General features: G+C 47.8%; 1 protein-coding gene across 4 annotated transcripts in view; it reads left to right on the top strand.

The window, feature by feature from the left end:
- TENM4 (teneurin transmembrane protein 4) overlaps window positions 1–25924 on the top strand; it is a 718843-nt gene that overhangs the window by 258417 nt on the left and 434502 nt on the right. The gene's annotated exons all lie outside the window — the stretch shown is intronic.

Below are 25924 nucleotides of genomic sequence, written 5' to 3'. Positions count from 1 at the left end.
ACATGGTCCAACCATGTGAAAATCAAATGGTGTATGCCGATACTCGTGGTGAATAGGCTTTCTCTGGAAAATTCCACATTGATTGTCTCCTGGCCCCAAGAGTCAAATGGCACCAGGCCAGTTGCTGGTGATGTAATATGAAAATTGGCTGGCCATTTAACTGGACCCAGTCAACCTACTAGGTACTGCCTCAGATATGAGCCCATTAACTTCTGTTCTGCCTCTTTTCAAGTCATGGGCCAAGAAGTAGAGGACTCTATAATTTTTTTCATGTATTTTAAAAGTATGTTTTCATTTCAAAGAAATATATAGATTGGACTGGCCAAAATATAATATAGAAGTTATAGGGGTGCCTGGGTGGCTCAGTCGGTTAAGTGCCTGCCTTCAGCTCAGGTCATGATCCCAGGGTCCTGGGATCGACCCCACATTAGGGGGTCCCAGCTCAGCGGGGAGTCTGCTTCTCCCTCCCCTACCCCCGACTCCTGCTCACTCTCTCTCAAATACATAAAATCTTAAAAAAAAAAATTATAGCTAACATTTGTACTTCAAAATGGAATATTAAAGGTCTTATTTATTCAAATAGTTTTAATTATAAAATATTCATAAGATAAAATTCACCATTTTAGACACTTTTAAGTGTACAGTTCGATGGTGTTAAGTACATTTATATTGTCATGCAGCCATCAACACCATGCATCTACAGAACTCCTTTTATCTTACAAACTAAAACTCTATACCCATTAAACAATAACTCCCTTTTCTGTCCTCCCCCAGCTCCCCAGGAGCCACTTTTCTAGGTACCTCAGATACATGGAATCATATGGTATTTGGTTTTTTGTGACGGACTTAGATCACTTGACATGATGTCCTCAAGGTTCAGCCCTGGTGTAGCGTGTGTCTGGATTCCCTTCTTTTGCAAGGCTGAATAATATTCCATTGTATGTTTAGACTATAGTTTGTTTCTCCATTCATCTTTCAAAAGACACTTGGGTTCCTTCTACCTTTTGGCTGTTCTGACTAATGCTGCTGTGAGCGTGGGTACACAAGTATCTCTTCAAGTACCTGCTTTCAGTTCTTCTGGGTAAACGCCCAGGAATGGCGTTGTCAGGCCATATGGTAATTCTCTTTTTAAATTTTTGAGGAATTGCCACACTATTTCCACAGCAGCTGCATTACTTTACATTCTCACCAGCAACGCACGAGAGGATCCAATTGCCCCACATCCCTGCCAGTGTTTGCTGTTTTCTGATAATAGTCATCCAGTGGGGGGCGCCTGGCTGACTCAGTCAGTTGAGCATCTGACTCTTGATTTCAGCTCGGGTCATGACCTCAGGGTTGTGAGATCGAGCCCCGCTTCTGGCTCCTCGCTCAGTTCTCTCTCTCTCTCTCTAAAATAAATAAGTAAATCTTAAAAAAAAAAATAGTCTTCCTAATGAATGTGAGGTATGGAGTCTTTCTTATTTATTTATTTCTTCCTTTTTTAAAAAAAATTAAAAAACTTTATTTTTAACAGCAGTTTTAGGTTCATGGCAAAATTGAGTGGGAAGGATAGAGAGTTCTCATATACCCCTGGCCCCCACACAGGCACAATCTCCCCCACTGTCAGTATCCATATCACCATGGAACATTTTACAGTCAATGAACCCTACACTGACACATCATTATCCTTCTAAATCCTGAGTTTACATTAGGGTTCCCTTTGGTGGTGTACATTCTATGGGTTTGACAAAGGTATAATATGAAAGAAGTTCTGGTGGTCCCTCCTTGTTTTTGTTTTTTTGTTTTGTTGGTTTGGTTTTTTTTGGGGGGGGGGGTTGGTTTTGTTTTTTCCAAAATACATTTTTAGAACTGGTTAATGAAGCTTGAAAAGCACAATCAGTGTTTTCCCTTTCCACATTTCCTTGGTTAATGATAAGCCTGAACTTAAACATGTTTACACAAAATGGCGCCACTGAATCGGCTTGGCAGTTCTCAAGCTCAGACCTGAGCCTTCAGACTCAGAGAGATCCTAATTTGGCTCCCAAAGCTACATTTTCTCCCTGTGTGCCCATGGGGAAGACATTTAATCTCTATAATGCTCAGTGTTTTCTTCTATAAAATGGGATCGGGTTATAATACCGAATTCATTGGAGGGTTGTGTGAATTAAATGAAATAATGCGTATAAAGCCCTTTGTACTTCTCTTGAAAGAAACTGGAGATTCAATAATAACTAATATTATTCCAAACCATTCTGAGCACCTGCTATTTGCCAAGCTCTCTATTGTTAATCACCTGCTTGGTCTTCAAACCTTTTTTATCATCTGTCCCTAACAGTAAATGGCTTTTGACTACACATACTCTGCATTTTCATCTTTATTTATAAGTTATACCCATGATTTGCTCTCAATCCATGTACTAAACATTAGGAAAGTTTAATGCTGCCTTTCTTAAGATTAAGAGAGAGAGAGAGAGATGTTCAGATATGTTCTCCCCAAATACCAATAAGCTGTCTGGAGCATTTTGTTTTAGAGGACTCTGGTTTTGTTTATTTAAGACAAGGGTTGGTAAAAATTTTTTATAAAGGGCTAGAGAGTAAAGATTTTTGACTTTCTACAGTCTGTTGTTTTTATTTTTAAATTATGATTTAATTTAATTTAAAAAAATTTTTTAAGTAAGCTCTAGGCCCAGTGTGGGGCTTGAACTTACAACCCCAAAATCAAGAGTCACATGCTCTCCAGACTGAGCCAGCCAGGCACCCCTTGTCCAGTCTCTGTTATAATTACTTAACCCTGCTATGGATAAAAAAGCAACCAGAGATAATATGCAAGTAGAGGGCATGGTGGTGTGCCAATAAAACTTTATTTACAAAAATAGGTGTTGTCCACAGTTTGCAGACCTCTGACCTGAAGATGAATTATATTATGATGCCTGTTGTGAAGATGAATCCGGCAGGGGTACTGGGAGTTAGCAGAGAAGGGGCGAGAATCAGAGCAGAGAGTCCAGTAGCAGAGGCTGTAGCAGGGTCAAGGCCAAAGGTGATGACAGGGTCCCAAGTAGGAACCAAAGGGACCTCAGCAAATTCTCATTTCTTTCTCTATTCTGGTAGAGGGATGCTAGCAGCATGCTTTGGCCCATGCCTTCCTTTCCTGGGTGAATTAAGTGAATGTGATATATTTACATGTACTAATACTATGTTATTATTACTAAATATACGCTACATAGTATGTATTACTATATAATAAGTCCTATACGTCCATGCATCTGTAGGAACTTGTAGCCACGGACACGTGAATCTGCATGCAGCTCCATGTTGGCTCATTAGCTTCCTTGAGTCCTTTGGAAAAGGAGGCAGAGTAAAAGTGAAGGAGTAAATAATTAGATGTCAAATAATTAAAAGTACTATTGAGAAAGAATGCCTTTCAAATAGTTTTTTTAATTGGGTTTTAATATGGCTGACTTGGAAAGTTTCTCTCCGAAGATGATGTTGATTGACAGCCTATATAGTTATTAATAACATGTAGTCAATCTGCTGGGAATATATTAAGTGTTCAGGAAAGAGAACATCAGGAAATGGCTGCCAAGGATTCAGGCAACAGTCTCTGCTTGGGACACATTGTTTTCTTGGCAGAGAGTCGGTGGCCATTGCACAGAGCTGGAGTTGGTGGTGTATAGCTTAAGGTTGCCTGAGGGTCTGTATTTCACGGTTTGAAACGTCAACCCCCTCTACTGAGACCAGAAGCCATCAGTTAAATGGTTGGTCCTCCAGGCAGTGCATTCAGCAAACAGTTTATAATCAGAGACTCCTAACCAAAATTTTAGTAACATTTCCTAAATACTGCATCTCTAAAACTAGGCTGGGTGACTTTCAAAGAAATACATTTATTATCATATTTTCTCATTTCAAAATTTAGGCTTATTTCTTGAAAATTTAGAAACTATAGATGAGCAAGTAGAAGAAAATAATAAGTGTCTATTCCCCTACCACATTGAAATAAATGCTCTTGCTTTCTCTGATCTGTAAACACACACACACACACACACACACACTTCACCTTTTTCTAATTTCTAAAAATAGGACCCTGCTCCCCGTTGAATTTTGTGATCTGCTTTTCTCATTTGACAATATGTAATGTACAACTTTCCATGTCATTACATATCCATCTACAGAATCAGTTTGTAAGGTTACATAGTATTTCATCATATGGAATGCCAGCGGTTTGTTTGTTTGTTTTTTTTTTACATTTCTTCTGCTGTTGGACATTCAGGTTGATTCCCGTTTTTTCACTCTTCTGCTCAAGGCCACACTGCGTACCAGCGCTGATGCTCGGCCAGATAGCGCTGACATAATGATACAGCCTGCCCCGTCTCAGCTAGTGGCTGCCTCTATCATCATTAGTTATTTCTAATATCACCCTCAGAAACATTTTTATGTAAGCCCATGGATTCCTTGGGATATTTTTTTGGACTACTAGAATTTCTGGGTTATCAGAATGCAATATTTTTACAGATTATAGTGTATTTTGGCAAACTGGCCTCCAGAGACACAAGTACTAGGTACCATGGGGTTGGTCAGTGTGCAAAGCCCTTCTGAGCCCAAACCTTCTGGAGTATGTATTCAAGAAGTTTGATGAGGAAAAGAAAGAACAAAATAGAGCTTGGTTTGGAACCAAATAAAGACTGACGTAGACGTGGACAGTGTATTAGTTGGGGCATTTGAGATAAGGTGGTTAAGGAGAGTGTGGCGAAGGGGCTATCCTTCATGTGTGACAGAATTCAGGGCAAGCAGGAAGCCTGACGAAGCACCCTGAGGCTAGCAACAGCTGGGAGCTGTGGCCACCCAAGCCAGATGGGGCAGGGGAGGGAGCAGGTACTGGGACCTAGATGAGAGCAGTGGCTGCATTGTTACTGTAGCAAAGGGCTGTCCCAGAAGAGTGATGTGCTTTCACACAGGTCTGTAGCCACTGCCAACCCACAGCGCAGCAGGGAGGTTGCCAGGTGGCCCCAACCTCATTCTGCTCCTAACTTCGACCTCCTGCCAGGATTCCCATTGGCTGAACCCACCTGGAAGCCAGAGGAAGCCCACTGATCCAGGTTAAACAGTGGCCTCCCAGGGCACTGAGCAGGAGGAAGAAGGGTGGGAAGTCTCTGGATGGGCACACTGGGACATCTGGCTGGCACAGCCCTAGACCGAGGCATGGACATTTTCAAATCAGGGTCTGAAGGCTGAGGGAAGGATGGATTGAAGAAAAAGACATTAAAGATGGTAAGGAAACGAAATCACAATTCCAGCCCCGTCTTTTGGCTGTTGTAGGAGTATCAGAGACAGAGGGAGGTATGAGTCAGGAATCATGAACTGCATTTCACATTTGCCACCTCTCGCAATCCACTCCCAGCAGAGTTCTGAAGGTTTTCAGTAGCACCTGGGCACAGAACAGACAAAGGGAGAATAACGTTTAGGTGGGGTGCAGGGGGCAGAACCAAGATGATCTTATGTAACTTACATCCTGATGAAAGCGCGTTTAGCTTTTATTTTAAGGCGTGCTATTTATGAATTCCTTAGGGGGTTAAAAAGCATAAGAGATGGGTTTTTGATGAGATGTCAATAAAAGAATCTCTTAGCTCCTGGAGTAATGACGCTGTTGTTTTGGCTTTCTGTGTTTCAGAAAAGGCCATCTGTTTTCATCAACATCAACGAGAATCTCTAGCCACCTTTTCCCTCACAACCCTCTGTCTCTTTGCACAAATGACAATATTCCCTTCGTGATTCATTCCTGAAGACATTCTTCTGGGCTAAATGCTGCTGCTAAATTTGTGCTTGAGTTTTCACTGTGAGCACCACATGATCCTTGCTCAGCCAGCAACTGTACTATTTCAGCTTCCATTTCCCGAGCCCCAGATTGTTACACCCTTGGGTGGCCAGGCTTCATGCAACTGGTTTCTCCTGGTTCTCAGGGGATGTTCGAGGTCTTTGAGGCAGCCCAGTAAGTGGCACCCCTCCTTCCACCTGAGTCCTGAACAAATTGAGAGACAAATAAAGGGTGACAGATGGAAGTCAAAATATCATGTTTATTACTGATGATGAATAATTCTGCTCAGTAAGAGAGCTGAATCAACTTGGTAATTGGATCCAGGATGAGACCGACTGCCCCGCCTGGTCCCGGGGCAGTGCTGGATGGTGGCAGAGGCAGAGCCAGCCCCTAGAGGAGTAGAGACAAGTGTAGCCAGCTGCCAAGAGGAAGTGTGACACTCAACCTAGCATGCCCCATTTATTCTTCCTCAGTTTACCTCCAGTATAACTCACTCCGCTACCTGTGAGTAAAGGGTCAGAGAGAGGCCAGGAGGGTTATGAAGGGGACCCCCTTTCCGTGGAAATAAATATCAGAATTAGAACAAAGTTTTCCTTCGTTCACATGGCATGGGTCACACAGAAGCTAGAAGATGTGCCTCGCCTGAGCCTAGTACTTAAGATGCACTGAGCAAATACTTGACGTTGTATGTTCATTCACTTAACAGGTAGTTACTGAGCAAAGACATAGAGCCAAGCTAAGGAGTTTAGCTTTTTTATTCTTGGTACAGTAGGGAGCCGCTAGAAAATTCTGGGCAAGGGAGAAACATGATCAGATTTACACTTTTAAAAAATTACTCTTGTTGCCTTTTGGCGAATGGATTATAAGAAGGACAAGTTACAGACATGGAGAGACAGATTAGGAGGCCTTTGCTGCCGTCCAGGTGAGAAGTGATGATGTCTAAGACTAGGGTGAGCCCCAAGGAGAAAGGCACAAATGGACAAGTGGGGAATAACTTGCAGATAGAGTTATCAGGATTTGCTGATGGATTGGAGTGAGGAGGGGGAGAAGAATTGAGAGTGACCGGCAGTTTTATTTGAGCAACTGAATGGATTAGAGATAAAGTGGACAGGGAGGGACAGGTGTAGGGTAAATGAATGATGGTGTCCCTGGGCTACCCAGGCTCTTTTGGAGGCTTGTGGTGAGCTGATCATACATCTCTGTTTGTCTGGGCCAGTCCTGGTCTACACCTGCTGACCCAGCATAATTACTAAGAATGCCTCCTTTCAGGGCTGCCTGGATGGCTCTGTCGGTTAAGTGTCCACTTTTGATTTCAGTTCAGGTCTTGATCTCAGGGTCATGAGTTCAAGCCCCACATTGGGGTCCACACTGGGCATGGAGCCTACAAAAAAAAAAAAAAAGAAAAAAAAAAAAGAAAAGAAAAGAAAAGAAAAGAAAAGAAAAGAAGAACGCTTCCTTTTACCCTCAAAAGTGGCCTGCTTTGGATGATTAAGTAACTGGTCACTCAAGCCTAGAAAGAATTTTGAGCTAGTAGGGAAATATTGGAAATGTGCTTCGACATGTGAAAAACAGTGTATAAATGAAAAGCATCAATCAGCATTTGTTATGTTAATGAAGATTTGTCCAAAAGCTGAATCTTCTTTGCTCATGAACTTACACAATTATTTTAGGTTACCTTCCTCTGCTGTCTGATTCACCTTCCATGCCCTATGGCTCCCAACCCTAGAATGGGACACTGTTCCTGCATCGTCCTCCTTCCCCTCCTCCCTCTCCCCGCTCCAGCCTTCCCCCAGGTGCCAGTGATTTCTAAAACACATACTTCATTGCCCTATGGGGGCTCCCCATTTGAAGGAATCCACTGGTTCATGGTTTTGTAGATGAAAGCTTTGTGAAGTACTGCACAGTGGGTCCCTGCCCCAGCGCTTTTTCTTGGCTAGATTCACCTCAAGAAAGACTCGGTCTAAAAAAACAATCCTCACTCGTCCTGGCTCCCAGAGTGCTTTGTGAAAATGAAAATACCCACTTTGCAAATGCCTTCCCTTCTTGAAAATGTCTAAATATACAGTGGTGCCCACAGAGGCTTTTGCATCTTACACAAATGCCACAGCTCTGTGTGTTTGCTGGGGAAGGCATGTCCCAGTTTGGAGAAGGACATTTCTAGATGCCCAGGTTGTGGTCCCAGCCCTTCCCCTTCTGGGACACCTGCAAAGTACTCCCTTCCCACCTTCTCGGGTCTTGGTCTCCTCACTGTAAAATAGGGGAAGGGGTCTCTCCCACCTTTGTGATTGCTTCCACCTCACTGCTTGTTTTCATGAGGTAACAGGACAAACGTCCTGGTCGTGATGCTTATGGGCCCAGGGCGGCTATGGCAGCATCCTCCTTTCTCAAGCCAACTTCGAACGGACTCGAGCCTTCACACACAGACTGATGCAGGCCCGTGCCATTCTCCGACGGCTCCCCTGCCCTGCTCCCCCTCCCAACAGACCCTAAAGCAAGGACATTTGCACAGCCCATGGGATGTTCACCCCAGAAGGCCTCTCAGACCGCTTGGCATTACTTTGTATTAGTTTGCTAGGACTGCTAAAACAGGGTGCCGCAGACCGGTGGCTCACAGCACAGAAAGCTATTGTTTCGAGGCCACAAGTCCGAAAGCAAGGTGTTGGCAGGGCTGCGGCCTTCTGAGGGCCGTGATGGAGAGTGTGTTCCCAGCCTCTCCCCTGGCTTGTGGTGGTTGGCTGGCGTTCCTTGGCTTCTAGAAGCATCGCCGCAGTCTCCACCTTTATCTTCCCATGGCATTCTTCCTGTGTGCATGTCTGTCTCCAAGTGTTTCCTTCTTAAAAATACACTGGTCGTATTGGATTAGGGGCCCACCCTACTCAGTACACCCCCCTCTTAATGCTGACATCTGCAATAACCTGTTTTCAAATACGGTCACAATCTGAGCTACTAGGGTTGACTTCAACACCTGCATTTGGGGGACACAATTCAAGCCATAAAAGCTATTTTAACTACAGCCCACTGCTATATTAATAGCGTGGTGCCTCACAGACAACCACTGGCCCAGCGCCACCTGTCCAGTGCCGGACTCCCAATGTGGCAAAGTCTCATTTGTCCAGCTTCCTCCCCAAGTGTGCATGACCCGTGGAAGGAAAGGGGTCTTCTTTGTGCTACTTTTGCCTCAGATGTTCCACACTAGACCCTGGCGATCGCTAGGACTCTTAGCACCATTCTCCCCCTGACACTACGAACGTCCCACAATCTCAGAGGTGTTCAGAACAGCTAAGCGTGAAGAGCTCATGGGAATGTGATAACTTCTCCAGGGATGAAGACGCTCAGACCTTGGACGTGAAGTCCTGTCCCATTCTTCCCTGGTACAGGGAGGGGAAACCCTTACATTTATTTCAAATTAATGTCAGGGTCTTCTGCCCTGTCAGTCCCCTGGCTTCCTTGCTGTATCAAAAACCAGATAATACACGCTGTTCTCATGATATATCCCGCTGTGATGTGTGTAATCAGCGAATGTTTTCTGAGCAGCTACAAGCGCTATATCGGGCACCGGATTTCAAGTCGAACACTCCACTGTTCTGCCCTTGGTTGATGGTGAATGATCCAGATTTTAAATAATCATTTGCCACCCAGGCTGCCAGAGAAGGGCAGTGGCTTGCCCAAGGTGCGATGCAACTGGTGTGTGTCAGAATTAGAACTAGGGTAGATGTCTCTGAGCTCCTCGTATGTGTGAAGTCTGTGTGGCTTTCCCCCTGTGAGTCGGGAAACTGAATGCGTGTCTTTTGCTGCCTGACAAGTGTTGCCTCCGACCACGGTGGGACTGGTAGTGGCTTGTGGTTAAGTGTTGGCCTCACCATTGTTCATGTGGGAGGGAGCATATCACACGGTCTGACACTGGATCTTGTAAAGGAAACCATCGCAGAGAGCCCGAGCATGACCAGAGATTTGTTAAAGTAACAGTCTCTGGGGGAGTTTCAGTCACTGCAGCAGAAATGTGCTGATTAGAGAGAGAGCTGGGTGAGAGGGGGAGGCCTGGGAGACCTGGAGCCATTGCCTCTTTGTGATGCTGACCAGGTTACTCAACCTTTCTGAGCTCTAGAGCCTTCCCTCTCATGACCCACTCAGTGCCATGGTCAAGGAGAGGAACGAAGCTGCTTCCCAACTGCTGCTGAGGCCAAGAGCCCGGGCTTCATTCCCAAAAGTGCAAGTGTATCTGTTCTCTGTTGCCGTATACCAAACCACCCAAACCTTGGTGCTTAAAAACAACTCTATTTTTGCTTCCCGGCCTGTGGGTCAGCTGGGCAGTGCTGATGATCTGCGTGAAGCTTGGCTGGGCTCATTCATCCGTCTGAGGTCAGCTCAGGGTGACCAGCCCTCCCCGTTTGCCTGGGACTGAAAGGCTTCTAGGGGTATGAGGCGTTCAGTTTTAAAGTCTGAGGCAGGGGCGCCTGGGTGGCACAGCGGTTAAGCGTCTGCCTTCGGCTCAGGGCGTGATCCCGGCGTTATGGGATCGAGCCCCACATCAGGCTCCTCCGCTATGAGCCTGCTTCTTCCTCTCCCACTCCCCCTGCTTGTGTTCCCTCTCTCGCTGGCTGTCTCTATCCTGTCGAATAAATAAATAAAATCTTTAAAAAAAAAAGTAAAGTCTGAGGCAAAAGGGGGTGAGTTGGTCACCCTCCATCAGCTGGTGGATGGGCTGAGGGCTGATTGTCATCTGGGGCAATGGAGATGGGGGGAGGGTGACTGGGCACATGCCTCTTGTGGTCCAGTACACGGACCTGGGCTTGATTGCCTGGCGGCTGAGCAAACCTCCGAGAGAGCAGGAAGCCATGAGCTCAGAACTCGCACGTTATCACTTTGCCTCATTCTGTTGGTTAAAGCAAGTTACAAGGTCAGCCCAGATTTAACAGATGGGAAAATGGTCTCTACCTCTTGATAGGAGCTGCTGTCACGTTGCAAAGGGGTGTGTGTCCAAGGAGGGCAAGAATTGTGTCAATTTTATAATCAATCTGCTGCAAGCACTAAGAGCTCTGCTTTCTGCAGCAGTCGGATACCATGTCTGCCAGCCCCCAGGGTACCAGGAGCCGCAAGTGTGATGATGCCACAGAGCAGGCTTAGGGCCTCCCAGACACTCTCCCCTTTGGTCTTGCTTTCTGTCCCCTCTCCTTAGCCCTAAATGAAATACCCTTCGTCTTCGTCTGGCCAACTCTTCTCTTTCGGAATGCAGCCTGGTAGTCACTTCCTCCAGGAAGCCCACCCTGACTCCCTATGCTGGTTTAGCATCCCCTCTCCCTCCTGGGCCACCACCCCATGCTCCCATGTCCCTCTGTGCTTCCCGGTATCACAGCACCGATCACTAGAACCAGCACTGCCCAGACTGGGAGCTCCTTGACTCCAGGGATGGTCGGATTTGTCTCTGCGTCCCAGCATCCCCCAGAGGGCAGGGTGCAGAGCACATGCTCAGAAGTGTATGCTTTAGAGGTAGCTTGAGGTCACTGCTAACTAAAGGCCCGGCACGAACGGGAGCTCGGTCTCTTGAGCCCCAAAGTCATTGTTCTGCCCCCTCCACTCTGGCAGGCCCCAGTCAGCAGTAGACGTCAGCATCATCCTGCCCCCATCTGCCAGGCACAAGACAATGATCTAACCGTAGCCCCAGCTCTGCTAACTGGTTCATGCTTTTTTAGGCCTTGGCACTGTCAAGGGTGAGAGTCTGCACACGGAACGACAATAATGACGTGACTGTCAGTGTGGAAGTCAGACCCGCATCAGGTTCTTCCTGCCGGGGGGCGGGGGGCGGACTCCTCTTTCAGGATCCCTGCAGGTGCCCAGCATTCGTGCCCAGCCGCAGTCCTGCAGGCCCTGTGGACACAGAAGGAGCCAGTCTGGGGAGGGGGAGAGTCAGGCAGTCCCAGATCCTCCCCCATTCGTCTCTCACCCCGGGCCCCACACCAAGGCTCTCTCTGTATCCTCACCACCTCCCCTCCCACCTGCCGTGTCCTCTCCACCCACAGCCCCACCCTTGTGCCAGCCCAGTCCCTTCACTTGAGGGTTCAAACTAGACCCCCTGCCTCCACACTCACACATCGCCTGGAAGTCAGAGTGTACGGTGGAGAACGTGGTGATAAAGAGCAAAACTCAGGAGCCAGACCGCCCAGCTTCTGCCACTCCCGGCTGGGTAGCCTGGGGTGATTTTCTTCTCCTCTCTGAGTCTTCTCATTTGTCAGTGAAGATAATGAAAGCATCTCTGTGTTAGGGTTGTTTGAGGATTAGCCGAGGTGGTGGTACGTACTTGGTGCAGTAGTGCTCAATCTATATTAGACATTGTCGTGATCATCCCCACCCTGTTTCAGACCCTTTAATGGGTCCCCAGTGGCCACAAGTTGAAATTCAAGCTCCTAGCACAAAGATCAGACTCTTGCCCTTTACCTTTTCCTCTTCTCCTGCCTTGAACACAGATGAAAAGCTTGGAAGTACAGCAGCCACCTTGCAACCGTGAGGAAAATGTTAAGGATGGCAGAGCTGTAAAGGATCTTGGGGCCCTGATGACACCGTTGACCTGCCGTGCCAGCCTGAACTACTTTTCCCAGACCATTTATTGTGAGAAACAAATAAACTTTGCATTTGTTTAATGGTAGCAAGGGGGAATCCTAGCTTCTAGGCCTGACATCCATGAGCCTCCAAGAGCGGATCCCTTTTCCTTCTGCAACCTCATTTCTGAAATCCTATCCCGTCCCCCACTCCTCGCCTTTACGCTCTAGCCATACTGAGCTAACTACCCAGAGTTCCTTCTGCACACAGCTCCATTTGGGGCCTCTTGACCATTGTTCATGCTTTTCTCACTTCGATTCTGTCTGGAACTTCCTGATGCCTCTCCTCTGTTTTCTGCCTGGCGAACTCCTATTCATCCTTCAAAATCCTGCTCTGATATCAACTCCTCTATGACGATGTCGCTGGCTTTTCCGTTCTTGAGAAATGAACCACCACCTGCCTACAGAATTGAAGTACAGTGTCTGAGTTTGATTCCCACTCTGCCATCTACTCGTAACTGACCTCTCTGGGCCGCAGGTCACTCATGAGTTAAATGGAGCAGACAGTAGGGTTTTACGGAGGCTACATAAGCTAATAAACAGTGACAGACTTAGGGCGGCCGAGAGCACATACTCAATAACTGTTGGTTATCATCCTTTTCATCATTCTTATGCTTCCAGGTGTGTCATCCCCACCTGCTCATAAATCCCTCAAGGGCAGGGCCCCGCTGATTCCTCTCTGAAGGCCCTGCTCCTAACATGGCGCTGGCACACAGAGGGAGCATCAGGAAACGGGGCTGACTTAGCCTTTGCAAGCCTTAGAAAGCAGAGCATGTTCCATCCGTTGGCATTGTCAGAAATGGCCGATGAGGCTGGAAGAAGAAATAACCTCTACTTCCCGCTTGGGGACCTTTCTTAGTGAGCTTGCTGGTGGAGCCCTTCTTGACCTGTGCCTGTCAGACGTCCTCCACCGAGTGTAAAGGGCCATTCAAACACTGCTGCCCCCATCCCCCTACCCCGCCACCCCCCGCTGCTGCTGCTGCTGCGGATTCATGGCTGCAGTGTGCATGGAGCACCGGCCCATGGAACCTGCTCTGGGCTCCAGTCCCCTCTGGGTCTGGTCAGGACCCAGAAGACCCTCCCTATTCAGAGTGAAGAAGGTATGTCCGATGCTCCTGTGTTGGCAAAGTTAGGCAAACCCGGGTGCCTCTGGTGTTTCCTGGCATGGTTTCAGCTCTTTGAACCTCAGTTTCCACATCTGTTAAAATGGGTTTATAGCATAGGATGGTGGTGAGGATTAAGTGTAACTGCTTAGGTAAGGAACCTGGCACAGAGCTCGGCATCCAGTAAGTGCTCAATAATTGTCCCTTACCTTTTCCCTCCCACCCTTTTCCTCCCAGCCTACCTGTACAGTTGGGCCAAGAGGAATTCCATCATCCCAGCAAACAGGGGCTTGGGTGTGTGCTAAGCAGGCTGGTTCTCAAGATTGAACATGCTGTGTCCGCCCGGGATGTGATCTAGGGGCCCCCAGGCAGAGGGCCCACACTGGTGCCTGCATATTCAACTTGCTTTTCCTGACACACAACTCAAGCCGCAGAAACGGTCCCATCAGAGCTGAAGAGTCACCCAGTCTTGTGCTCACATGGACCACGGGATCCTCACACAGGCCCGCGGTCACTTGACCGCGCTGCATGGCTTGGCCCACTGAGCGGCCTACAGGGACTACTAGCCTGGAGTCCCCCTGGGTGCTGGCCGACTATCTCGACGCTAGGAGGGAGACCTTTGAGGACCCACTAGGCAGAGCCTGGAAGCCCAACGACCTACCCAGAGGGTGGCTGAGCAGCCGGTGGGGATGGGAGAGGACTCAGCGGGGGCTCCAGATCTCATCTCATCTAGATCTTTACCCATGCACTTGCCGTTTTACCTCTCGGACACTTGTTTCCTCCTCTGCAAGATGAGGAAATTGGCTGCTTTGTAATGGGAAGTAAAACAATGAGGAGGCTAATGAGGACTAAATAAATGTAGTAAGTGTTGGGATTCCAGGGGAGCCGAAGATAATACCCACCTTCCGGGCCTGCCTTCCAAGTTAATTGAAACATAGTGGAATCAGATCCATAATAACAAGAGTAAATACTTACATAGCATTCTTGGCACAAGTTAGGCACAAACATGTACCTCCACATACTGTTTGTCAAGCTCTGTTCTGAGCACATCACAATATAATTTAATCCTCACGATAATTCTATAATGTAGGTACTCTTATTATCTCCATTTTACAGATGAAAGCACCAAGGCACTGAAAGTTTCATTAATTTGCCCCATATCACACAACTAGTGAGTGGCCGACCAGGACAGAAGGCTGGGTGGCCTGGCTTTGGAGGCCGTGACCTTGAACAATACACAGCGTTGATTACAATGGAAAGCACGCAGTGCAACTTTAGATGGGTAGCCAGAGGCGTCTGCCAACCCCTAATTCACCCTAGAATTAGACAGCCTATCCGTTCCGTGGAGGAAAAGAGAGGTTTGCTTTCTGCAGGCCATTTGAGGGGGTATGGGGGCTGGGGGCGGGGGACGTGAGGCAGGTCCAGTTCCGTCTTCCAAATCCTCCTGTCCAAGAGCCGCCGCTCCCCCGGAGCACCTGTTGGTTTCCTAGGTCTGCTGCCACAGATTGCCGTAAACTTGGTGATGTAACACAACAGAAGTGCATTCGCTCACGGTTCTGCATGCAGGTGCCGTCATTACGGTTGGTTCCTTCCGGCGGCCTGTGGGAGAATCCATCCCAGGCCTCTCTCCTCGCCTCCTCGTGGCTCCGCGCTGTGCGTGCGTCCCTCAGAGTCCGCAGTGTCCTCACACGGCATCCGGCCTTCTCCCCTGCGCCTCACAGCGTCCTTTCCCATCCTCTGCAAGGCTACTCTCATTGGATTTAGGGTCCACCCTAATTCCATATGATCTGATCTAGATCTTTACCTTAATTACATCTGCAAAGGCCCTGATTGCAAATAAGGTCGCATTGTGAGGTTCCCAGCACACATGGATTTGGGGGGGGTCACTGTTCAACCACAACAGAGAGGATCAAGTGAGGGAGCAAGAGAAGCCCTCTAAGGGCAGTTTCTCCATAAGGAAACATGATGCAGAGAGTCCTCCCATCTTAGTACGTACTGGCTTGGCTGCTTTGTAATGGGAAATAAAACAACCGTGGCCAAAGCCTAACAGATGCTTGTTTCTCTTGCACATAAAATCTCAGCAGGGTATGGGGGGGATCGAGATGTTCTGCTTCACAGGGTTCTTTCTGCAGGGACTGAGGCTTCTTCTGTCTTATTGCTCTGCCATGTCCTAGGATATGCCCTCAATCCCAAAGACAGGTGGGTCACTAGAGGGGGCCATGCTTTTTCCCGCAGGCAGTGAAACAGGAAGTGGAAGGCACCCAGCTTCCTTCTAAGAGGGCAACCTAGAAGCTGCGTATAATGCCTCCGCTCACCCCCATTGGCCAGAACTCAGCTGGTCACGCCTTGCTGCAAGGGAATCTGGGAAATCTAGTCTTGGCTGAGAGGTCACATGACCAGCTAAATCTCAGGGGATTCTATTTTCTAAAAAAAAGACAGGAAGATTGATCATTGAAGCACAGCTAGCATAAAGTATGGGAAGCCCCTGGCCCATGGTAGGTGGTCAGCAAATTGTGGTTTTGATCTTCTGCGGTGACATTGCTAATAACGTCTTCTCATTGGCCTCATGCCAGTAAACCTCTACATTTTCCATTGACCCTGTCACCTGTCATCACAGTAACCCAAACCCAGACCCATCGTAACTTCATGTTCTTGAGACGGTCCACTCCCTTTCATACTCATTAACTTGGCTCCCAGAGTCTGCTGCTCTCCAGGCCTGCTTGCCTCCCTCCCAGCTCATCCCTGGCCTCCAGGTTACAAAGCCCTGGAGTAGGGAGGCTCTGCACGTTCCCTGCAGCTCTGGCTGCCAGGAATCTCCTATGTCTTGGATTCTGAACCCCCCAGGCACTGCACGTTCTGCCCATGCTGAGTCCTTGCCTTCCCTCATGCTGGAGGAGTTTGTGGAAAGAATTTTCTGGCATTAGAGGGTGAAAGTCGAAACAGTAATTACAAGAACATCTGTTCCTGAGTGGAAAGCGTATCCTCTGCACGCTAGGACACATGCCTGCACAGTTCAGCAAGCTGGATGTTGAGATGGAAGAGAATGTCCTGGGAGCGAGGACTAATGGACCCAGCCAGGATGGAGGCTGTGCTTCCAGGCAGGAGGCTGTGCTGGGGAATGGGGAGCAGCAGGGGTAGGGGGCGAGGGGCTAAGTGAGTGAGTGCAGGGTGGAGGGAGCGAGTGAAGGAAGGGAGGATTGAGAGAGTTGATGAGTAAATGAAGATATAAATACATGAATGAATGAATAAGTGCATGAGTAAATAAGTTACTGAGTGAATGAATGACGATGTGGTTTTGAGTAAATGATTAAGAAAATTTAAGAAAATGAATAGGAATGAATGAATGAATGAGTGAATGAATGAAGGAAGGAATGAAGAGCTGAAAAGTAATGGAATAAGTGATGGAGTGGATGTGCAAGTGAGCCAACAGTTGAATTACTCTTCTGGGCAGCCAGGATTGGCAACCAGACTGGAATTATGGGGCAGGACTGGAGCCTGATCCAGCTGGAGGCCCAAGGTCAGGGTCAGCCATGCTAGCTCACAGCTAGCATAGCCGAACCAAGGCTCAAACCCTGGCTGTCTTGTACCCAGGGGTGTCTATGGCCTCCTGTGCTTTGGCTAACGTGAATATACTTTGTAGGGGGAAAATGAACCTTACCTTCCAGAAGAACCTTACCAAAACTGGTACAGCCAGAAAAGCTTAAGGTTGTATAGGTATTTTGTATTTGTGGATATGATTTCCAGGCAGATTTTCTTCCTTTGGGCTAAGCATGTTGCCCAGCAAATCTGCAGAAAGTCTAAGGAGGGACTAGATGAGGCATCCAAGGATATAGGTGCCAACTGCCCAGGGTGCTGCAGGCAGGGTGCCTGGGTCCCGTGTGAGCTGGGAACAACCCCTGAGAGCAGAGAGGGAAGCCATAGAGCTGGTGAGTGTTGGGTTTGCTGGTAGGACAAGCTTTGAGATGAGCGCCTTTTCCCTTTTCCCCTGGACCTGGACTAGTTAGAATGTTCTGCTCAGTTTTGATCTCACAGTTCATTTCAGCCATGCTTTCTCAGGCACTTGCTGGCTCTGCACTGCTGTGGATATAATATCGAAAATACACAGTCCTGGGCCTCTTGGAGTTCAAAGCAGTGGGGCCAACAGACAAACCCACCACACACTATAGCATAATTATGGTGGCAAGCACAGGGCTGCAGGACCCCAAAGAGGGGAAGGTCAGAGAAGATGTCACAGGGTAGGTGGCCTGGGGACTAGACCTTGGAAGAGGGTCAGAAGTTTGAGACAGTCCATGCAAACACACAGCATGAACAGAGTCATGGAGGGATGAAAGGACGGTGAATGTCGATGAAATCCATAGCTCTGAAAACTGCATGGCTAACTAGCAGGAGGGGGGTCCTGCTGAGTTCCAGAAGGCAGGTCCTAGGTCTTACTCACCCCTGCAGCACACCACTGCGAGCACGGTTCCAGGCGCCTAGATGGTAGTAGTAAGCATTTGTTGCATGCAGGCAGGCATGAAGGTGTGAAAGAAGGAGAAAGCAAAGGAGTGGGGGAAAAGGAGGGTGGAAAGTACAGAGAAGTCAGGGGCTTGCTCCACACTGTAAAGCAGATGGTTGGGCGAAGCCCAGGGTTTTAGAGATCAGTACGAGGGGAGCAGGTCCAGGGCACGTCGGGTCTGTGGGTGACCTGCAGCACGCCCAGGCCAGCACCTGGCCCACAGTTAGCTGTAAACTGTGAAGGTATTTTGGATAAATGGATGAAGGTTGCTATCTGTTAGTAGGTTCCTGAATTTGTATCAGAATAAGACAGAGAAGGCTACATCATAGGAACGGTGGCCTGGTCACTCCTCAGCCCTTTTTTGGTAACTGATTATAAGCTGGAACAGCCTTCTATAATGATCTACTCCCACCCTCTTCTTTCATTTATGGGTGAGAAAACTGAGGCTCAGAGAGGAAAAGCGGTTTGTCCTTCTGCATTTCATTCGATGGGATTGACATTGTCAGTTGAAGTCCGAGGAGCCCAAATTCTGTTTCTTGCACCGCCACTAACTGTTTTCCTCATTGAAATGCGTGATCTCTAAGGCCCCTTCATGTCCCCCCTTCCTACCCATCTCATTCACTGCACAGATACTCAGTGAGCATCCTGCATGTTGGGTTTTGCGCCAGGTTCGGGGGGAGATTAGGGAGAAGGCAACCCCATGCCCCACCCAGGCCCTCCACCAGATCGCATTATCTCAACTCCTATCAGGTGATATTTTTTAAACTGCTTATCTATCTGCCGTTCCCCCCGACTCTAAGCTTCTCAGGGGCATTTTTCATTTTTATGCTGCCTTAAATTTTTTCTGGAGCAAGGTGGAGAGTTGATGCATATATTAATTAATGTATTGATTATTTTTTGTCCTTTGTACCCAAATCATCTTGCACTGGTAGGCATTCACTGGAGATATTCATTGGAGACAATGAAACAAGCAGATAATCTCACAAGGGTGAGAATCACCCCAGCAGGGGAAGCACAGGGGCCACAGAAGCTCAGAAGATGGGCTTCTGACCTGGTCAGAGGGTGAGGGAGGCTTCTGGAAGGACGTGACCTTCTGCATCTTCCAGGACAGGAGGAATTACTCAGAGGACACGTAAAGGACAGAGAGAAAGGGCACAGCATGTACCAGGTGCCGGAGGCCGGAGAGAGCCTGGTCCACTTGAGGGTCTGCTAGGGACTTCTGACGATGCCAGGGGCACACCCTTCACCTCTCCCCACTCTGCGACTCCCCGATGGGGCGTGTATTACCCACAACAGGAGGGGGCCGAGTACTTTGGTTTCCTGTGCTGGCAAGCCCCCGGCATGTAACCGTCCCCCACCCAGGACTCTGTGAATGGGGCTGGGGTGCCGGCTTCCTCCGCAGCGGCCAGTGTGCAGGGCACGCACTGAAGTCACTTCCTCGAGTTGCCAGTCCCGAGGAGCCAGAACTCAAGGCCAGGCCCCGTCCCTCTGGAGCCGGTGTATTGTGTATGGACCTCCACCTGGCCTTTTTGGGCAGTGCCAGGAGCCAGCTTTGGTTTCTGCTGGGAGGGCAAGTCACAGCTGTTCACACTTTCCTCGCACCTGAAGCTCACCTCTTTTGGCGAGGAACTTAGAACCATTTTTACAATTTAAACATATTTTTTTTTAAGTTCAGTTAGTCCTCTGGCAGGCAACCTGTAGATAGGCTGGGTTGACAGTGGATGGAGAGGACTAATGGAAGTCAAGGAATCAATCAAGAGGCAAGTTCAGGAACTAAGGTGACCCAGAAGCGTATCTGCGTGCTTGTAGCCCAGATTTTAGGAAGAAGGTAAGGCCAAGATATTCTCAGAGTAGGAAGGAGGGAGGGAAGAGGGAGGCAAGCAAGTTAACGAACTCTGCTTAGAAACAAACATCAACTATTATTTAAACATCAAATATTATTAGAAGAAAAACCGGCAGGTTTCCGGAGCAAGCACTCCAGAATCTATCTGGATAGGTTGCTCTTGCTCTGGGGTTAATATGAGGAAATAGCATTCTTAAGCACCCATATTAACCTGTCTGTTGTTCTATGGACTGTGACAGCTCCATTTTACATCTTAATGGCTAACCATTCATTTCATGCAAAAAAAAAAAAAAGCCTTTTTTTTTTTTTTTTTTTTTTGCCCATGAACCAGCTACTCAAGGCCAGAAACTTTGCCCCCAGAAACAGGTTTCAAGGCAGAAGCTGCAAGTAAGCTTCAAGTGGGTTCCTCAGGAAGCCCCCTCTGTACGCCCCCTTGCATTTACGCACATCCCCTGGCCGGCTGCCTTTTGCAGGTACCCCTCTGGCTTGCCTCTCTAGCCCTTCCTCTGCCCTGTTGTGATCTCTCTGCAGAGAAGAGTCACTCTCTTAGCTAACAGTGAAGCCACAGTGGCAAATAAATATATGGAAGTGTCCCCTGTGCGGAGAAAAGGCGGGCGAGCAGAGGAAGAGGACCACGCTGACCAGCTTCGACAAAGACAAGGGATGTAACCCCAGGCAGCGGAGAGGGTGAGGAGTGATCGCAAGAAGAATAGCTGCACTTACATTGTACCAACCACCTGCCTGGCTATGTCCTAAGAACTTTAAATGTGTTATTTCATCCTCACAACAACTCTTAGGAGGTAGGCACATCATTATCCCTTTTGAGGTTAAAGAAGAAACTGGGGCTCAAGGAAGTGAATTCAGTGATAGAGCTGTGAGTAGAGTGGCCAGGATCAGACTGAGTACTCTGGCTCCAGGGTCCCTGATTTTCACCCCATGCTCTTTCCCCCCCAACAAACCTTTACATCCACGCAGTATTTATTGAGCACTTGCTACATGCCACGCGCTACTCTGGTTGCTAGGGATACGTCAATGAACGAAACAGACACAGATTATTTGATTGACTGCTGGGTGCCTGCTCGCCCCCCCCCCCCCGAAGACATCCCTGGAGGACGTCCTGGTGAAAGAGGCAAAAATGGTTCCTGCCCCGTTCTACCTGGGGAGTAGACATTAATCAAATAGTGGTTCAAGTAAGGTTATAATTACAAGTGCCCTGAAGAATGTGGAGTAGCGGAAGCTGTCCCAGCTGGAGGGGCGGAAGCAGCTTTCCCCAGAAGTGACTCTAAGTCTATACTGAGACCTAAAGCGGGAGGAGGCAACTCCCGGAAGAGGAAGCATGATGGCCCCAAAGATGACTGGTTTGCATAGAACTCAGGAAACAAGGGGGCAAGCCGGAAGATGGGGTCAGCTGTGTGGGTTGGAAACAAGGTAGAAATTTAATGTTTAGTGAAGTGTAATAGGAAGCTTTTGAGGGGCTGGAACAGAGTAACATATCTTTAGTGTTTGGCACAGTTTCCAAAGCTTTTCCTACCCACTCTTTGTGGTCTGAAAGCAGTCTGGTAAAGCAGGCAAGTTTGGGGTTCTTGTCCCAGCCTGCCAGGTCAGATCACTGAAGTGCCTCCAGAATGATCACGAAGAATTGGAAGAGCGAGGATGAGGGTCCAGGTCTTTCTGCTGCAGGGACTCCAAGGGCTGGCGAGAGAGGCAGAGAGGAGAGAGGAGGCTTCACGGTCCCGGACACAGTGCCAACACTGGTGCCGCAGGACAACGTGGGGTGTGGGGGAAGCTTGTGGGGTCAGGAGAGGGGCTGTGACATGGAAGGGTGTGCTGTGCTGTGCCTGGCACACGGTGAACGCTCAGTGAATGCCCCTGCCCTTTCCTTCAGCTGCAGGAAGCACAGCTGTGGTTTGGCACAGACTGGCCACCATCTCCGCCTTCTGTGTTGGGGCGCGTTCTGGCAGGTGTCGGGCTGGTTTTGGTGCAGTGCACGAGAGAGGAGACAAGTCGCTTGCGTTCCTTGCCCAAGACAGGGTCCCTGTTTTCTAGTTCTAGAATGCTCTGCCGGGAGATCTTGCAAAGAGTGAATGGACTTTCCTCTGCCTGGACTCTGGAGAGGGAAACTCGAGAAGACAATTCTCCAGGTTTTCTGCGGCCCTGCCCCCTGCTCCCTACTACAATATCCTGTGCTGGTTTGGTCCAAGAAATTCCTCATCAGAAAGAGCTTCTTTGGCAATTTATCCACCCAAGAAGAATCACCAGCACTTACTTACAAAACCCTTTTCATACATTTTTTTCATTTAATTCCCATAACAATCTGATGATGTAATGACCTATTTATCAACATTTTATGAAAGGGTCCTGAAGTGGTTGTTATTCGGGGCACACAGTGAACAAAACCCAAACGCAGGTCTTCTGTGACCCCAGTCTCGTCTTCTCTCAGCTGCATCACAGCGTCTCTCTTGGTCCCATCCTTTGGTACTGGTGTCTGCGCAGAGATATCACAACAAACTTTTCCCTGACTTTGGATTTTCCTGCTCATCGGAGGGCTGATTTTGGACGTCTTCCTGATCACTGGTAGAATGAGCAAGGACCCTCTTGGGGGCCGTATTCCAGAAGTCATACTTCCTAGGGAGCCCAGAGCTCAGAGTTGCAATCCTTTTTCTGGCACATCCACCAGACATGGGTAGATGGATGCCGGCCAGTGTTAAAATTGTGGCATTCGAAGAGGGCAGAGGAATGTGGCTGGCTCCCAGCCTCTTATTTTCCCATTCTACTGGAAGGTCGTGTTCATTCGAGCATTTAAACCAAAAATAAATTATTGTAATCCATTTGCTAATTATACCAGGCTGAAGTTCTAGACGCTGTAAATTGCAGCCCTGATATATCTAGATGAAGTTTCTGGGAGTTTATTTTTAGCCATTCAGAAAGCACTCAGTTTCCTAGAGGCTTCATTTGCAAGTCTAGGAGGGGACAGGGAGGGGACAGGGAAAATGCGTCTGCACAGTCCTTCTTGCCCCGTGACTTGGATGGAGTTGTTTAACCTCTCTGGCCCACCTCCGGAAAAGCCCGTGGTTTTAGTAGCTGATCTGGAAGTCCTATCTGTCTTCAAGCTCTAACTCATTTTGTGACTATGGAAACTAGAATGTGTCCAAACATGGTTCTTCCCTATCTAATTCATCCTGGAGAAGGCCAAAAGCTGCCACCCCAACATGTTCGTGAATCATAGAACATGGGCCTTCAGAGGCCTTGGGCTCAGGGAATGCATGGTCCCACTGTTCTGATCCTTATATCTTGAGGGGTGAAGAGAGGAAGGATTTTAGGTTTATTTAGCCCCCACTTTGTACATAAAACACTGCTGGGAGCTTGCACGTGAGTGATTTTTGGATGGCCTCCCTCATTCAAGGCCAATGTCATCTGTTTTGGTCATTCGGTCACTCATGAGCCTCTGTGTGCCAGGCACTGAGCTCGGTTCAGAACACGTCGTGAGGGTGAAGTGGATGGGACTCCTAGCCCCCAAAAAGACCAGAAGGGAAGGTAAAGCATGACATAAATATGTCAAATTGGCTTTTGAACTGCAGTATTAGCCACAGACGATAAAGTTGCTGAGTGCCATCAGAGAAACCCCAGACATATTTTTGCTTGTTGGGGGAGGAGAATCAGGGAAGGCTTGGAGGATGAAGAGGTATGTGAGCCAGGCTTGATGTAGAAATCAGATTTAGAAATGGGGGCACTGGGTAAGGGAAATCGGCAGACCTGGTTTGGTAACCTTGGAAACTACCCTGCCACATCACAAGGATGGCTGTCCCTGACCAGTCAGCATTCACAGATGCTTAACAGAGCACATTCCTTCCCATGCACCGTGACTCCCAGCAATTTTTCTCCAGTTGTGACATAACTATATTTTTTCAGAGGGGGAGCATAAAAAATCCTTTGGAACAATTTTTGTTTGGATGCTTCTAGTATCTAGACTTCGGATAAACAATCTTTACTGTATTCATGTAATTCTTGGGCGGATGGATGGGTGTGTGGTCAGAGAGATGCATGGATGGTTTGGTATCATTGCAGACTTGCCACAGCAATTCAACTGGCTAGGCTTGTGGGCAGCTCTATGGGAAGAGGGACATTGCAGCTGGCCTTGAACAATGAACAGAATTCTTAAGCACACAGTGTGGATAAAGGTCTTCCATTTCGAGAGCAGCAAAAATGGAAGTGTGGAATATATGACGTGCTGGGAGAATGGCATGGGCAGAGGCCAGGGTATGGGAGGGTAGGGTGAGTAAATGTAGTGGCAGAGAACACAGGCTTTGAGTTAGACAGATGGTGGTTTGAATCCCAGTGCCGCCACATCTAGTGATGCTGAGTGATCTTGGGCAAATTCCACTTCTTTTCTTAGCTTCTCCTTTCTCATCTGTGAAATAGGAATATGAATAATACCTTCCTCAGTTGTTGGGAAGATTAAGTGCAATGAAGTAATTTCTAATACAGTGATTGGCATATACTTAATATGCACTTAATACATGGTAGTTTATGGTTCTTATTTTATTGAAACGACTCATTAAATTATGAAAATTCTGGATCAAACCACAGAATTTAAGGAGGGAGAGAAGAGGGGGCTCTTTACTCTTTTACATTTAAGGATGAAGCAGAGAAAAAGCAGCAGGAGAAGAGACAGAGAAAGTCCTTGGGGGAAAAAGGGGAAGCAGGAGGGTTTCCAGAGGAGGTGGTGATCCTGCTGGTGGAGGACGTGGAGAGGCCACCACAGGTGGAGAAGTCTCTGGAATTTTCAGTAACATCATTATGACTCTCAGAACATTCTGGAGGTGGTGATTTGTGGGGGTGTGGAGTAGAGGAAGTAGTAGTTTAGATGACTCTCGGGAATTCTCTCTGGAAGGAGAAAGAGAGCTTGCAGTGGGATGGGACAAGGTCATGGGAAAGGCTTTGTCAGATGAAGTCAGCACAGTATTTCTCTACCTTTCTAAACTCAGGCTTCTAGCTGATAGACACCAACACCAGTGTCCCCTTCAAGATGCTGATATTCTGGCACCCACGACCCAACACTTATCTAGGCATCATATCTGCCAAGAAGATCTTGTCTGGATTTACTTCTTGTAGTTGTATTTTTAAAACAGTAGGGACTTAATAACTCCCTTGGAGCAGAGCAGGCAGGCGAGAAATGATGTGGGCAGGAAGGGTGGTAATGAGGGTGGATGTGAGACCGCACTGAGCAGGTGTGTGTGGAGAGGGGCGGGTAGGAAACAAGGAGGGATCCTGCGAGGCTGGTGTGGAGGACTGAACAAGTAACCGCACCAACCGGCACGTGTCCCTTCTCTACGTGGGTCCTCACCTCCACCTGCCTGGGGGACACCTCACGGGTCTGTTGAGAGTAAGAAACCAAATGGCAGGTGTGGTCATTGTATGGAAACTTCAATTGCTCTGTAACTCTAGGGTATCATTATTAATAGTGTTATAAGCAAGAAATAGAATATCCGGCTCTCTTTCTCGTGTGCTCTCTCCGTTTTTGTCTGCACAGCTTCTAGGTCAGTGAGTGCAATTCTAAATGGCAGGAGAGACTCACGTGGATTGCATGCCCACCCTTTTAAAGATAAGGAAATGAGTGTGCGTGGAGGTTAAAACATAAACTCGCCCGGGAGAACACCCAACAACTGGGGAATACACGTTCTTTCCAAACACACGTGGGATATTCACAACACTTGACTACATCCTAGGCTAGAAAATGCATCTCAATAAGTTTTAGGGAATCAGTATCCTCCAGCTCACATTTTCCCAGCATAGTACAATTAAGCTAGAAGTCAATAACAGAAAGATGAGTTCAAATATAGAGAGAGTGAGATTTATAAAAACACTTCTAACTCACTCATAGGTCAAAGAAGAAATGATAATAGAAATTTAAAAATACTTGTAAGTGAATGGTAAAAGAAATATTAGATATCAAAGTTGTGGAATATAGCCAAGGCAGCACTTAAGGGAAATTTATGACCTTAAAATGCTTGTATTAGGGAAAAAGAAGGGCTGAAAATTAATGAATGGGCTAAGTATCCCATTTAATAACAACAGTAACCATAAATAAATAAGATAGCCCAGG

The sequence above is a fragment of the Ursus americanus genome, chromosome 16 (genome assembly GCF_024610735.1).
Source record: "Ursus americanus isolate L20-20 chromosome 16, mUrsAme1.1.p, whole genome shotgun sequence".
In the NCBI taxonomy this organism is placed as follows: domain Eukaryota; kingdom Metazoa; phylum Chordata; class Mammalia; order Carnivora; family Ursidae; genus Ursus; species Ursus americanus.
Note: the sequence above shows the minus strand (reverse complement) of the source record. Positions and strands in the feature narration are given on the sequence as shown.